This window comes from Cyanistes caeruleus, chromosome Z (assembly GCF_971803275.1).
Source record: "Cyanistes caeruleus chromosome Z, bCyaCae1.hap1.1, whole genome shotgun sequence".
Classification (NCBI taxonomy): domain Eukaryota; kingdom Metazoa; phylum Chordata; class Aves; order Passeriformes; family Paridae; genus Cyanistes; species Cyanistes caeruleus.
This window is the reverse complement of record NC_141732.1, coordinates 57,456,449-57,467,853: the sequence shown is the minus strand read 5'-3', so window position 1 is coordinate 57,467,853 and position 11,405 is coordinate 57,456,449. Positions and strand designations below refer to the sequence as shown.

Here is an 11,405-nt window from a genome sequence, read left to right as displayed (position 1 = left end):
CACATCCTACCCTACAAAATGGCTACTCTGCCTTTTACACCCCTGTGGGGGGTTGGTGTGGCTGGGGGTGGTGTGGTGCGTGAGGCAACCATGGCCCCACCCCAAGTCTGTCAGTCAACTCTTCTTCGCCGTTCATTGGTGAAAACTGCTTTCTTGCAACTTGATTGGAGGTCAGGTGTTGCCATGCCGCGCCCCCTAGCAACAAGCTCTCTCACGTGCCCCATGCGTGGGGCGCAGGTGCAGGCTGTGGGGAGAGCAGAGGACAGCTGGACAACAGACCACAATAACATAACCATACATCAATGAAGCTTCTTTTAACAGACACACAATATTCATCACCTAGTTGTGAGAGCCAATCATCATATTACCTATCTATCACAGTACTGAGGACGTACTCAGTACTCAGCATAGGGGTATTGTCAAGCAGGACCATGAACTGCTTGTGAAAGGCTGCAGGTAGCAGCGAAAGGTCAGTAATCTGAGATGGAATTCATGCTATGTAGACTGTTTCAGCCAGTGTTGACACCTTGTTTTGCAACCACAGAGATTTCCAATAGAATCAGTGACCTACTTGCTACAGTCTTGCTGCAGCAACTTTGAACAAGTTTTAAGACACCAATATTAATAAGGCTTTAACGTTCCCGCGCGTGAGATTCCTTTTCTGCCTGCGCCATGGGTGTCTGTCTCCCTTCACAGCATCTTAAGGCTTGTGGGTTCACACAAACACCAGCGTGATGCAGACCTACCCGCTGTCCTTCTGCAAGGACAGGCTCCCCAGTTTGGAGTTGGGCATACTGCTCCCATGTCGAGGCATTTGAAAATGAGACATCACAGCACACAGCACTTCAGAGCTTGAGCTCTATGGACGTACTTGCAATATTCCTAGAACTTCTGACCTTGAGACGTTCAAGGATAAGCATGTGAACTCAGAAAATACAAACGGTCTAACCATGACTTCATGCAGTGGTCCTTTTCCACTTTTGTTTCCCTATAAAGCAGGGATGGTAAAAGAAAATAGCTTTTACCACTAGGTGGCATTTGAGGATTGGGTTTGGTGGTTTTTGTGGTTTTTGTTGGTGAGTTGCGTTTTGGTTTTTTGTTTTTTTTTTTTTGTTTTTTTTTTTTATGCTGCGAAACACAGTATTGAAAATTGCCTAACTAGGCCACATGGGTTGCTAACCTAATTTCCTCCCTCCTTCCAGCTGCTGGAAACAGTCACTGAAATTGGCTTGTGGCTATTCCTTGAGATGATCTGATCTTAGGGCTGCCAGCAGAGAAATGGAGCAAGATTTGCCTATTGTATCTATAGGAGTTGGTACCCTAAAGAGAGTGAATCAACTGCTTCTAAGGGACAGCTTCTTTCTACCCTTCTCCTTAGGAATCTCTGCTGCTGGTAGATACCTGTATCCCTAGTGCTGTAGAGTGAACAGATACCTGAGCACAGACACCTGAGCTGATCCAAAGGTGCAGTGTTCTTTTCTGAACTTGCTATTAATGCAGAGGAATAAAGGTAGATGCACCTTTCTTGCTGTATGAGAGACAATACTGCATGCATTTTATCATTACCCCTTGAGGAGCTTGTCTCAAACAGCACATGCACATTCAGAGCATGTGTGAATTACCATACACCTGCCAGCAGGGACAGGTCACAGGGACAGCATCAAATTAAAATATTTGGCTTTGCTGCTAACTTTGCATGCATGTTCTATAAAGGCCATTCAACACATATTTTTTTAGTGGCATAAAGCTTCCAAATATCTGACATCTTTCCTTAGTGATTGTAAATAAACTTTGACAACTTTGCTCAGTTTTAAAGGCAAAAATAGATGAATGCAGTCATCTGTAAAAGTGGTAAATGAAGGCTGGTCTCTGAAGACAGCAGAGTTCAACATCTGGGGCTCAGGCTGAAGATCCCGGAGAAAACAACATCTGATTCTAATGATGCCAAAATAGTTGCAGGTAATCCTCTTTGCAGGGTACCTACCTCTACATCATCATTGCAGAAGGATCCCACTGGCATGACAGTCATGGTAAATTTGTTAGCTTGTGTCGTGCATGCCCCTTGGTCAGTGCAGCGGCTGGAGAGATAGTTCTTACTTTTCTTTGGGGAATGGTGTTGTGGTGTCCAGTGCCTGGCATATGCTTGCCCCCAAGGAGCATGCCTTCCCACTGTGCTCTGTCCGAGTATCCAGGTGCAAACCCATTTCATCTGCTCCATCTACACTTCTGCAGCAGCCCTGCTGACATTTCTCTTGCTCTTCATCCCAGCCTCTGGCAAATCTTAGGCTAACAATGGCCAGACAATGACAAAGAAGTATGTAGTTTGCCTGCACATTGCCTACAGGGCCTTTCTCTGCCTGTAGCATGCCCCAGAATCAAAGATGACAGTGTGTGTTACAGGAAGTGAAACTTTCACACAGGTCAATAAAAAGGAGATGGCTAAGACCAAGAAAACCACCTGTGTGGGTTTTTTTGTCATGTGATAGCCAGGCAGAAAGTGTGCCCACCTCTCCATGGCCAATTACACAGTAAGAGCACATGGATTTTACACCTGTTTGATCAGCAATTCTTAAATATTGTAATTGCTACTAATAATACTGTAATACTTAAAGTATTCATTCTTACACATATTTGTGGAAGTTGCAGTATTTCCATTTCCTCTCATCGTGCTACAGTTAAAAGTTACATTTTAAAGTTCTGGTTTTACTAAAGAATCAAAAGGAACACAGAAATACTGGATGATGTGCAGGTGTGAATTTGAAACACTTAAATAGATTGCTAACAATTAAAAGTCTCTCTTTAAAGGAATTTTTCTTGCAAATGCAGTACTTTTTAATCTGGGTCACTGTGGAGAAAACAAAAAGAAAAGTGAAAGAGAGTTTTGTGCAGGAAAATAGGAAGCAAAAAAAGCAAACTCATCACTAGGTTAATTAAACTGGCAGGTTTCTTCAGCTGACTTATAATTCATGAGAAATTCTATAGGTGTATTATGTGTTAAAAAGTAGATGGAGTAGTGATCCCAAAACTGCTGTAGACATTTATAGTTGTGGACAGATGCATGTAATTATTCATATTGAAATGCTATTATGTTGAGGCTCTAATTAAGAACAAATCAAGTATGACATGTTTAAATACATAGGCCATATGAATTACCTGACATTCCACTGGAATCCTGATGAGTTAAAATAATTTTTATAACTTTATTATCTGAATTGGAGCCAAATGGAATTTATTCTTGTTAAAAAAGAAAAAAGTAATTTTAATATTAATGACTAGATAATTAAATGAGAACCAAATGCAACTCAATGTCCACGCTATCTGTGGTTTTGCTACAAAGCCAAATTTTAAATTTTTATGTGTCTTTGGGTTGACATACACAATACATCTGATTTTTATCTAGTATATAGGGTTATTTTCTGCAAAAATTACCAGATTTTCTATTCTATAATAAAGTAACACTTAGGATTGTGGAGTTGTAGCTTTTTTCATTCTCGGCAGCCTCTTGAGTCTGATTCATTCCTCACATCCAGAACAGCTTCCATCCCTATGGAATGGAACAAAAGTTGTGTCAGATAAGCAATGTTCAACATGATATCCTGTTCCCAATTATACCCCTATGATTTTCCTGTGGTTTCTCCTTCTGGGGGCCCATTTTTCCTGAAAGAGAACTTTCAGGCGGTAGTATTTTCAGTTTGCCGTGTGAAACAGGTCCTTCTATAAAAACTTTAAAAAGGTAATTGTGAATATACTGTCAGAATTTGTATCTGCATTTAACTTGTATTTTCATGTCACACATACATGAGAATCAAAGAGCATTTAAAGTTTTTATCATAAAAAAATGCAGGTTTTTTGGGGTTACTCAAATAGAGTGACTTAAAGACCCTAATACTAACCCTAACCCTAACCCTAACCCTTATTCCCCACACATAATCCTCATCAGAAATATTTATATTGTTTCTGCAATATATTCTATAAGGTCCTAGAACAGACCAGGAATAATATTTGCTGCAAAGAAGACACAAGGCGTGACTAGGAAGGTTGTGCTATCAAAGGGACACACTGTGTTTTGGGTCAATAGCTGTGGTTCAGCTCAACTCCAAAGACACTGCTGACAAGCCAGAGTATGGAGATGTAGCACATTTCAGAAGGTTCCCTCTGCATGATGGTGAAATTTGTGGTGTCTTTCTTTTCTCACCACTCTGCTTCACTGGCCTCCCAAACATAAGTAAATCACAAAAAGCAGTATTTCTTTAGCATGAGCAGAGGTCTGATAAAGTTATTTTCTTGCTGTGTGTTAGAAAAGTGCAGCAAATAAACAGGAATGCATCTGTGTTTTGAAAACAGGAAGGTGAGCAGTGAAAATTCCACCAAGACCATGGTCTCAAAGCAGTCCTCATTTCATACTGCTTCATATTGGTATTCACCAGAAGCTATTACAATGGTTTCTTTCCACATGGAGATTCTTAAAAATCAGCTGCTTTGAAACCTTTGGGTTTACCAGGCCCCTCTTTTTAATTGGCACATCAGGGTTAGTGTGTAAAGAAACATGTAGGAGAATGTTGTTACCCAAGTGGCAATGGCTACTTTTGTCGCTTTGCCAGCACAAATACACTGAATTCCTTAGCTATAATTTCCTTGATACTGACTAGCCTGTACTGTTTGATTACCATTGTATTATTCCCTTAAATTTCTGTTGAGATTTACACGTGCAAATACACAAGTCACCACAAAATTTCTGTCTAGATTCCCATCAGCTGCAGAGCATAACAGTTGCCTTTTGTTGATTAATCACACCAAAACTCACTGTTTGGATTTCTTGTTCTCACTCCAGAGTGCTGGTTTGCCTGCCCAGTTTTTGAAGAGTGTGAGACTAGCTACAAGTGAGACCAACAGAAAGCCAAACTTCTTGCTGTTAGTACCGTTTCTGATACCTGATCCTGCTACCGACTTAATGATGACAAACCAACTTTGAAGTAGTAGCAAAACTGAATGGAAATCTAGATTATATATGAGGCTGCTACCTTTTTTTCTTTTTCTTTCTCTCCTCTTCCTTGCTGTTCATATTGCCAGTACTGAGTCATTTAGCAGTCCTTTTTCTCATTGCAGACGGAGCACAAGCACTTCTAGAAGTTGCTTTTCATGCCCACAATGATGTTCAGAAGCCAGCTATTCATGTCAGGAATACTGTAGTATTAAAATGTAATGCTACATGCTGTTGTGCCTCTTTTTAAATTACTTCTTGGTCAGTAATCAGTCCTGGCATCATAACTCTGGTGCAAACATCTGTATTTTTCATCTGCATAATGAGAGGGCTAATGAGAGAATTTTATTACTATGTTGCCAGTATGAACTAATCACCTCTACCCCGAGGAACATACTAATAGCTTTTGAGATGAGAGGGGGAAAAAAAATCTGCTCTGTGCTGACTAGATTTGTAAAAATATTTTAATAGCAAATAAATTATCTTTTGCCAAAGTAACTATGAGGGACAGAGAGATAAAAATATTGGGTGATTTTGATATGAAACTGGACAAGAATTAGGAACTTATTTCAATAGCAATGTACTGAGAAATAAACATATTCTCAAGCCAATAGAAGTCTTGGAGGGGCTGGATGGCTGCCAGTGACAGAATTTTGTGACTTTGATACATGCACCTTTGTCCAACAGCTCTTCAGATAAAACTGGAAAATTTCACACCACAAACATTCTTCCTTGTAATCAAGCATCTCAGACCACTTTGTTCCATAGGCTGGTGAAGTTTCACCCTGACCACTTTGATCCTTTCTTCAGTCCTTCTGATACCCTACAAGGTTATGTGAAGGATGTGGGGAGCTGGACTGTCAGGCCTGACTACAGATGGTTACAGCTAATGGAAAAGATCACCGAAAGGCTCATACCTGGGGCCAGGGGCTAGCTTGTTCAAACGCCATCAGCAGCAACTGTAAATCTGGCCTCTCAGGCCTGGATTTGGTGAACAAAAACTGCAAGGAAAGTCAGTCCCTCTCACAGGAGTGGAGAACTGACACAGCAGGCAAAGGCCACAGCTGTAGCAGCGGCTGCATCCTCCATGGCCCCAGGCCTCAGCCGCTGCGTGTCTGTGAGTGCCTCTGGCATATGCAGGATTAGAATGGGAAAGGGAAAAGCAGGTCCTGGTTCTGTTCTCCTCATGCTCTCACCTTGGCCATAGCCAGACCCAAGAGGCATTGGCTTCTCTGCCTGCTCCCCACCATCCCAAGACAAGGGGAGGCAGTAGGGTCCTTCCTTCCTGTGCAGGAGCAGTGGGGCCACAGGTACGGCCAGTGTGATGTACAAGTGTGCTGTCCTGGGGAATTGCGCTCAGGATTGTCCCGATATGTGCTTGAATTTTTTAGTGGCAATGCAGCTGTGGTGTATCACTATTCAGCCCTCCAAGGTTCTCCTCAGCTTCTGGAGTTACACAAGCAAGCCTTCTATTTCCCTGCCCTCACATAGCTGTAGGTAAATACTGAATGTATGTGGGAGGACTCTTCAAGGCTCATGTGACTCTCCCTTCTTGGGACAAGTTTTCTTGAGATGTTGTGGTCAAAATTTGAGATTAATGAGATTTTTTTTCAGGGATTTCTAACAAAATTTGTAGGGAGGGGGTATTTGAGTACTTGTGTGGGCTGCTGAGATGTTCTGTCTCTCAGAGAAACGTGTATTGCTCCTTACAGCTGCAAGACCTTATCATCAGGGTGATGTGCAGGATCTGGTGGCCATGAAGAATTGCAGCTGAGATCTGAGCACAGTATGGTTTTGTGCTTGGACTCAGGAGATACCTGTTGCTCTGCTTCATCCATCATCTGTGACTAACCTCACCTTTTACATATAGAACCCTAGCTCTCCCTAACTTTTTTATCTCAAAATATTGCAGACAAACCAGGGACTAACTTGCTTTAAATAATTAGCATGTTCTTGTATGCATACATTCCAGGTCTTGATTCAAGGAAAACCAGTACATTACCTATAGCTAGGATTCAAACCCTTTAGTGACAGATTTAAGGTAGAGCTAGTTCTTTCTGCTGCCTTTAATGTATTTGGATTTGGTCCATGCAGAGAAATGTAATTTAACTTGGGCAGCTACCATAGTACCAGAGCTGAACCACTCCTAGAATTGGTAACAGACACTACCAGGGCTAGAACTGTGCTTTGTAAATAAACCTGCTTGCTAGCAACCACTCTATAAATCATTTATGCAAGACACATTGTAGGGCACAGATAAAGCGTCAGAGGCAGATCTTATAAAGCATCCAGTACACACAAGAACAGCTGTGATGTCCCTTCAGTTGCTTCCCTAGCCAGATTAGAAAGCCCATGCGAAAGTATTGAAGACATGTGGTAGACTGTATGTCTGTCTTCTGCCTTCGCCTACTTGTATAAGCGCATTGTGAAAAGTTTTGCGTATTTCTTTTTGAAACAGCAGGTGAAGCATGAAGTTACATATATGGATCTTATTTCACTAAGTTATCTGTACACAGAATTGATATATAAAGGTGGTGATATTCACAAAGGATTTGCATTCAGAGTTGTCCTGTAAATAAAATAGAAACTTCTTTAGTATGTAAATATATGGCAATTCTTAAGGTACCTCAGAGATACCTGACTACAGTGGTCGAAAATATGGTTGTTCTATTCTGTTCAAAAAAACCTTTTCATCCTGTTAGGTGCTGGTTGACTGCAGTGCAAACACATGCCATTGACCGCATGGTTTTTCAAGGTGACATGAGCTGGTTTTGCCCTCTGGGTGAGCCCCAGCCCCTGGCCTATGAACACAAATGGAATTGCAGCAGTTCTGGTGGGCTCACAGCAGGGTGAGTAATTTGATAGTCAGGCTTATATTTTCTATCATAGTCAGAAAATCTGCCAGTCACTGACTGAAAGAGGAAAAGAGAAGGCTGGGGCAGGATTTGGAGGGAAAAGGAAGCTCCTGTTTGTACAATCAGTGCCTTTCGTGTGCAAAGATCTTCAAGATCATAAGAAATAAGAAGGAACAGTTCTCCTGAAACGCCCCACAGATGCAGAAGATTGGCAGAAATCCAACACAAAAATATGTGGAAGAACACATCAGTACTTGGTGAAGGTGTCTCTATCTGAGAGAAGGCATGCTCTGCACTTGTAGGGCATGAGCACTCATTGCACACTTCATACAAGCTCACACAAGCCAGTGCAAACAGTTCTGTATGTACCAAGTTCACTGAAAACAGATGTTTCTGTTACGTAAGATTTCAGGTCCAGACTCTTTGGGGTTTTTTCCAAATAAAAACGCAAGGCAGCTTGAAATCCACTGTAGCCATAAGAAGTTGCAAAACGTTAATGTTCAGTTCTCTGTGTGGATGTTATCAGTGCCTGTAATTCATCTTTTCAGTCACTGTGGTGGTGGGTCATGGTAATGTCCCACAAGTTACATATTCTTCCCTATAGCCAAAAAGTATGCTAATAAGATGCTTCATCCTGAAAAATCTGATCAAGTAAATATCTTTTCCCATAGTGATTGCTCTGTGAAATCGTTTGAAACAAAATTTTTTAAAATTCAGAGCCTTGGAGAGTTCTCTAGGCAATGTTTCCCCTTGGAATCCATTAAGGCAGCATCTGCATTTTTCTGATAAGGTTTTCAGACGAAGTGAACCATAAGATTGCTTGCAAGTAAACATTCATCTCTACCTAGAAATGGCCTCATTACTCAGCAGGTTGTACATTCATTACTGGTTCTCGTCTCGAGCTCTTGCAGAGCCACCTGGAGCCTCGTCTAAGTGTTTTAGCATTGGTAAAAATGGGTATTAATGATTGGACCTAATAGGGCCACATTGTAAGATTTGATTTGAATGCCACTGAGTAACTGGGCCACCTGGAGTTGACCTGCCTGAAAATGTCAGCACAGCATGTGACTATTGAGAGGGTTAGGCACTAGTGTTTTGATTAGTCATTTTATGACTCTGTCCCTAAATCCATCCATTCAGCCTTTTTTGGGCTTAAAGCCAACCCCAGCTGCTCAGGCTGGGAGCTGCCTTCTCTTAGGAAGACCAAAGGAAATTATTTGTGCTGTCTCTATTTGAATCAAAGATCAGCAGGGGAGACTTTCTTCCCGTCACAAGTGAGTTCAAGGCTGTGGGTGACAGGTAGGCTGCCACTGTAGCTTATAATGACTCCAGTTAAATCCCCAGCTGCATGCTTTTAATTGCAAGTTAAATTAGGATATTGTACAAAGAGGGTTCTAGATGTAGGTGTCTTTCTTTCTTAAAATGATCTTTAAAAACCAGTTTCTTGCCTAAAGCTCTATGACGTGATAAAACTTTTCTGTCATGCCATGACATGTACCAATGGGCTGTGCTGCGTCTGAATGCAAATCTGACTCCAGCTCTTAACACTTAGAAGATGCTGTCTTTTGAGATAGCCATCTCTGGAGTCACCCCTCTTATTCAGAAGTTGAGTTATGCACTAAGTACAGAGATGAAAATGGTAAGTAAAGTTAATTTCGTGAATTGAATTAAGTCATTTGTGGTGGCTGATTTCAGGAAAATGTAGTGATCTCCACTTTTCAGCAATAATATCCATATATGTGCCTGATTAAGAGATTGAAGGAAATTCAAGTCACAAGGGACCTTAAGAACTCCTGAGAGCGAATTCCTGCCCAGAACAGAGTCAGCAATGAGGTCAAACCAGATTATACAGGATTTGTCCATCAGTGTCTGCAAGAGTTTTGATCCTTTCCCTTACCATCTTTTCTCATGCACAATCTGAGGATCACATACAGCAGGGTGGTTTGGTTTGATGATCTTGGAGGTCTTTTCCAACTTCAATGATTCTGTGATTCTATGAGAGTCTCCCAAGTTTGCACTAAATAATATGAATATATGTTTAATATATATATCTGTTAGAAATGGGGTGAGAGCTTAGACAAGTCCTCCCTTAGGCTCAGATTTCTGTCACTAGGTTTATTTAAGGTGACCTGCACCCCAAATTGCTCTTGTTCACAAGTTCTTAAGGATGGCCACTTAGGTCTATTATAAAATGAATTATGGATTGAATAGACACAAGATTAACAGACAAAAGATTTTAACAGAGTATTTACTACACAGGATAAACAAAATTACTTCTAGCACATACATAAATAGTGCACGATAAATGTACCTATATTACAGCTAGTGAAGAAATAGCGTAGATTTAGGAAATCAATGTAATTTACCACCATATTGATGATGGAGCACACAACTTTCACTCAGTTCCCAGGAAAGTAACTCAAGACAGGTGTCCTCAGCTTGAAGGAATGAGGGAATTTCTGGGGAATGTGCAGAAGATTTCTTCTTTGTGAAAGTTTTGTAACTTCTTTTTGAAAGCTTTTATAGTTTGTGAAGTGAAGTGTCTGTCAGTCAGAAATGTAAGGCTTACCTCCCTTCAATTTGCTCTAAAGGCAAGATGTTTATTGTCAGCTGGGAGTGCCACACCCTTGATGCCAGCAATAACTCACTACTGAAAAGCTGTCCAGCCTGGGTTATCTCACCAGTCAGCAGATTCATGTGAGGGGGAAATGCCCTAAGTTATTGTACCAGCTGATAGACAAAACAGATCAGCTCTTCTGTGGTAGAGGGGAAGTCCTGCTACAATATATTAGCAAAATACTGGAAAGTGGAACTCAAAATGCCTCTGTACTCATTCACACCTTATTTAGCTGGTTCAGTTCATCCTTTGTTTTGATTCTTGCCTGACCACATTTCTCCAGCATTAAACAGGATCTCACAAAGTAAAATTCAATTTCTGCATTAAAAAACATTTACAAAAATGTGCCATATTTTTTGCCACATAGCTGTCACTATAATAAGAATGTCTCAAAAAATTTTTTTTTATATACAGCAGAATTATATTTCTGAGTTACACACTAGTCACATGTCTGTTTCAATTGGCTTGCTGGCTCTTCCACAAATGTTGTTTTTATGTTCTCAAATATAGACTTCCTTTTTTGTGTGTGTGATGAAAGATGTCTCTTGTTGATACTGCAGTCCAGCTTGTCAGTTGATTACAAGATGGTATGAATTTCCTCCCCTATTTCACAACATTGTTAATTTTCCTTGGAAAGCTCTTAAACAGATGATCTTACTCTTTTATTAGGCACTTTGGAGAGATGCCTCCATTTATTAATCTGTGAATGATATATCCTTAATGAAATACCAGCAGAAACCAAATTTCCAAATCATCGTCACTCCTTCCTGTCTGTGCAGGAGTCAATCTTTGACCAAAATGGAGAATGAGCTTCACACTGAAGCAGCCCTGGTGCTCTCCCCTCTTGCTTCAAAGATGCCTTCAAAGACTTTGGCTCCCAGATGCTTGAAAATAAATAGTGTTAATGCTGGAAGTTACCAATGCTGGAAGTTAGGAGAAAGCAGTCACACAA

The 11,405-nt window shown here is 40.9% G+C and overlaps 1 long non-coding RNA gene across 6 annotated transcripts in view; it reads left to right on the top strand.

Moving 5' to 3' along the window:
- Positions 1-190: 190 nt before the first annotated feature.
- LOC111940696 (uncharacterized) overlaps positions 191-11,405 on the top strand; it is a 44,554-nt gene continuing 33,339 nt past the window's right edge. For 3 of the 6 annotated variants that reach the window (XR_002869618.2, XR_015281002.1, XR_015281005.1), the window contains exons 1-2: positions 193-469; positions 7,684-7,830. This is a non-coding gene — a long non-coding RNA (uncharacterized LOC111940696). Of the gene's footprint in view, positions 470-7,683; positions 7,831-11,405 lie in introns of all 6 variants that reach the window. The other 3 variants (XR_002869617.2, XR_015281003.1, XR_015281004.1) reach the window with 2 other exon arrangements.